The following is a 4,831-nucleotide window of genomic DNA, read 5'->3' on the forward strand; positions in this document are numbered from 1 at the left end:
GGAACGTCTCAGGTTACGTATGTAACCCTAGTTCCTCGAGGGAACGAGACGCTGCGTCTTGGTGCCATACTTCCGGCATCCCTGCCAGCGCTTGCTTCATTCCTGAAGCTGACGCCGGCTCCGCCGCACGTGCTTTTATAGCTTCCTGGTCATGATGTCACCCGCCCATGAAATCTCGCTCAGCTATTGGACTGATTTCACATGTGATTCAGAGCGTGGTCACAGAGGCGTCCCAAAGCGTTCTCCGACACAGCGTCTCGTTCCCTCGAGGAACCATGGTTACATACTGTACGTGACCTGAGACGTTTTCTGGCTGTTCAAAGATTTTTCTGAATTATGGAGTGACAAAAAGAGATACCCAAAATTCCCTCTGTAAAAACATTTGACTCTAATATGTCAAAAAAATTAAACAAGAATTTTGAAACTGACTTCATCCAGTGTTCAGATTTTTGTACTAGAAATGTATGCAAATCAGCGCATATTTCATTAAATAATGCATCATTTGCATATTTAAACATAACATTTTAGAAAACTTGTAATACAAAAAATGTTTGCAATTATCAATTTAATCAATCAACTGGGTGATAACTATTAGTTAATATTTTTACCCTATTCACCTGCAGTGTCTCGCCTTTAAACCAACCAGACCACCAAACCTGCCTTTAACCTGTATTCCACCTCAATAACAGCAAATGTTTCTTGCAATTCAACATGAGCACAATAGGTACGTTGCCCCTATTAATTCATTTTATTATTAAGTACATAGTATTTAAAGATACCTAATATAAAGTGGGACCAATTCATTAATTATTCTTTATGCTTCTTGATTCAAATTTTATTCTGTAAAAATACAGACCTGTTTTTGAATGGCTGTCAAGATGCCAGGGTTGCCAGGCCGGCAAAATAAAACCAGCCCAATTGCTAATCAAAACTAGTCCAAAACTAGCCCAATCGCATTTTCCCCCCATGGTTTTTCTCTGTTGAAACAGCATTCAAGAAAGCTCGCTTTAACCTGCCGACTAAAATACAACCTTTGGCAATGGTATAGAAGCAGTCAAATTCAACATTAAAACCACAGACTTGGCAACACTGCAAGATTCTTTGCTGCCAGATGTAGTTACAACATCTACCAGCAGGCGCTAGCGAGCTAGTCACGCTAACCAGTCAAATTTAACCAACCAGTTTAAACTGGCTCACAGAAAAGTTGCACTTCTACATATCAAAGTGGATATCCACGGCGTACAGTATATTGTGATATTGTGATGATTTGTTTTACATTGTTGTTGCATCAGTAACATTTTCACATACAGTAACAGATTCTCTGAGTGTCAACATGAAAGCTGTCATCATATTTATTGTTACGCTGATCAGTTTCTCAGGTAAGGCTCTGTATGCATTCATGCAAAGTAATTTAACCTCTATTTTCTGTTTTGTGAAATATGTGAATACTCTCTTCACAGGTTTTTCTCTTAGTAACAAAGTCAACCAGTCTCCACCTGACGTGATTGAGAGACAAGGAGAAACTGCAAAGATCCAGTGTTCACACAGTGTGTCCAGTTACAATCAAATCAACTGGTACAGACAAAACCAGGACCACGGGTTCACATTAATGGGATATTTACTTGGAAAAGATCCGTACAAAGAAAATGATTTCAAAGATAAAATAGAAATGTCTGGGGATGGAAATAGCAATGGATATTTGAACATTAAAAGTCTGTCATCTAATGACAATGCAGTGTATTTTTGCGCTGCATATTACACAGTGTTTTAGATCCCTGCTCTTCATTACAAAAACTGCTCTTTGATACTGCGGTTAACGGATGAAGGGTAGAAAAGTTTAATATTCACACCTGCTCCTGTGGTATTCATTTCAGACTCTGCTGGTTGTTATGAAAACAACAGTCAACTATTGTGCTCACGAGAGGGATCTGTCAGACGTAAGTCAAATACTGTCTGAAATGGTTTTATTGAATACTAACATTTATCAAGCATGCAGTGATCTCACTGAACAACTACATTCTGTAATAGACATTGCATTTTTTATGCAATAAAAGCACATATTTCATGACAAACTTAAGTAAAAGAGCTACTACTTACTGTAGTATGTACCTCATTGGTGCAATTACTATCAAGACCAGTAGGAGTCACCTTTCAACCTGATCTATGTAAAGACAGATTTACCAAAGAAGTGGGCCAGTCTTCATGTTTCTCAGACAGCAGTTCATTTGTTATAGGTGTCACTCTGAGAGCTCCAGCACTGAAGCATCAACATGACATTTACAGTGTGTTTGATTTATTTCACAGCACTGCTATTCTTGGTCTCAGGTACAAAATCACTTCTTTCTAAATGGTCATGATGCTTTAGTCTATGGCTTTAGTCACACTATTTTTAATGTGCTTTCCTTCTCTTTCAAACAGGGGAATCATTAAGTGACAAAGTTCATCAAACGCCAAAAGACAAGCTAGTTAAAGCTCAAGAACCTGTTAAACTCACCTGCTCTCACACAATACCAAACTATAACATGATATTATGGTATAAGCAAGTGACAGGGGATGCTGCTCTAAATCTTATTGGATACGTGCGTTACACAAATCCAGCCACAGAAAGTCCATACACAAATGAGTTCAATATTACTGGAGATGGTGCAAAATTCTCTGCTCTTGATTTTAAGCCGAATGCATCTGGGAGATCTGTTATGTATTACTGTGCTGCCAGTGAAGCACAGTGTTAGAGATAATTTCATCTGCCTACAAAAACCTGTTATTACCACAAACCAAAACTGTAGTAGGGCCTTTTATTAAACAATTTTACATAAGCTACATTCCATGGTGTAATTTTTTATTTATTTATTTTTTGACAAATGTCAGTGTTCTTCTTTCCTTCTTTTTGATATTTGCAGGTCACATTAAAAACAATATTGGGAACCTTTTAAAAAGCCTTCAGCATTTATTTCAGCATAAAATTTGTTATCATATGCAATGCTACAATTTAAAAATCCATCAGAAAAAAAGTGTATTTCGAATATGTTAAATGCTAGTTATGTGATGTGCATTAAGCAGCCTGGTCTTGTTTATACATAGGTATTAACCCATTTGTGCCCAAATTTTTCTGAATGCTTTTATGCATATACGTAGTCATGTTAATATTGTCCTATGTGAATATGTTCTGCATTTATTTTCCCCAGGTTTTTTTTTTCTTCTTGTAAATCGTATTTGAATGTGCGACAACTATAGTTGCCGGTGGGCAAATATGTTGTATGCACCCCTTCAATGTCAAATTTGAATAGGAGGAGAGCTTTTGGCATCTAACTTAAAATAACTGCTTTCAACAGATCAATCTTTATTCATAAACAAATTTATCATGCATTCGATGCAAACCCCCCAAAAGTTGCATCTATCTTATAATCTCTTGAATATGAAAACACAACAAAGTGCAGCCATTAAGTTGCCCCAACAGGGTACTGTGTATCAAAAAGTTAAATGAAAATAAATAAATAAAAATAAATAGAATGAAGAAAATATTGCATCTATATAATAAAAAAGGTATACCTGAAAGAAAATTACGCATTTAACTGTTTTGGTTACCAACAATCTGCAAAATATCTTCTTTTGTGCTCAACAGAAGAAAGAATCTCATAGGTTTGCAACTTGAGGGTGACACAATGTAACGTAAGGGACACTTTCCCTTACGTAAGCAGTTTTAGTAGAAGTAGCCTACAAGGAGTAGTTTTATAAATTTACATAAACATATTTTAATCTACAGCAATTAATCCCATGTGTTAGCTCTTTATCTTTCCTTTCTTCCTTTGTGTGTCTGACTGAAGTTTGTAAACTGCTGCTGTCACTTGAAAGCTGTAAATTCCCACCCCCCCATGGCAGTAGAGCTGTGGAAAGATTGCTCTCTCATCTCCTCCTTTTGACAGATTTATTCATCCCTATCAAATTAAGGTCTACTGTACAGTAGAGATGTCACTTAAAGGGTTACGTTATGTTTTAGGTGGGATATTATGAAAGCAAAAAGCAGAAAACAAGACCAATAACCTTTATTTATTAACCTATTAACACAGTATACTCCATTTCCCCATGATATTGATATGTCATATGATATATGATATGTACTTACAAGTCATTTGCCCACCGGCAACTATAGTTGCCACTTGGACTTTTGACTAAGTATACAAAACACTATAGATCTCCTGTAAGATTTGTTTTGTTTGGATGATTCTAGAGACCTTCATGATTATGTAGATGTATATATTTGTCAACAAAAAATACTTATTAGTAACATGAAAATTACATTTCTTTGGGAGGATTTGCCTTCGCCATGCTTCCTGGAAGTAGGGGAAGGAACTTGACAGCCTCATGTGACAGGAAGGAAGTGAATACCTTTTTTTTTTTTTCACCTGTGAAATCCTTTATTTGGTTGTTTGCTTGCATGTCATTGAGAAATAAAACATGGATAACATCTAGAAAAATACTTACAAAAGGAAAATGACAACTATAAACTGCGGGGCTTAAGTAACATTTACAAGCACAAAACGTACATTTTTGTACGTTTTTATTGATGCTAAAACGTACAATTTAGATGTATTTCAACATTTAAAACGTACAAATCGCTACGTATTTTTAGCTAAAAAAACATAAAATGTTTACGTATCTTTTATACCATTAAGATATCCGTATGAATGTTTTTATAATTTTATCAATAAGCGATTTAGATTTTTAGACCCCTTAACCTACCCTAAACCTAAACCTACCCATTTTATAGCGAATATGCATTTTTATCATTTTATCAATAAGCGATTTAGATTTTTAGACCCCTTAACCTTCC

General features: G+C 35.8%; 1 long non-coding RNA gene across 1 annotated transcript; it reads left to right on the top strand.

Moving 5' to 3' along the window:
- Nucleotides 1-1,874: 1,874 nt before the first annotated feature.
- LOC107721952 (uncharacterized) lies at nt 1,875-2,479 on the top strand. Its single transcript, XR_001637755.1, has 3 exons — nt 1,875-1,937; nt 2,305-2,325; nt 2,419-2,479. It is a non-coding gene; the product is annotated as an uncharacterized LOC107721952 (long non-coding RNA).
- The last annotated feature ends 2,352 nt before the right edge of the window (nt 2,480-4,831 follow it).

Source organism: Sinocyclocheilus rhinocerous, unplaced genomic scaffold (assembly GCF_001515625.1).
Source record: "Sinocyclocheilus rhinocerous isolate Xijiao unplaced genomic scaffold, SAMN03320098_v1.1 scaffold2109, whole genome shotgun sequence".
Lineage (NCBI taxonomy): Eukaryota > Metazoa > Chordata > Actinopteri > Cypriniformes > Cyprinidae > Sinocyclocheilus > Sinocyclocheilus rhinocerous.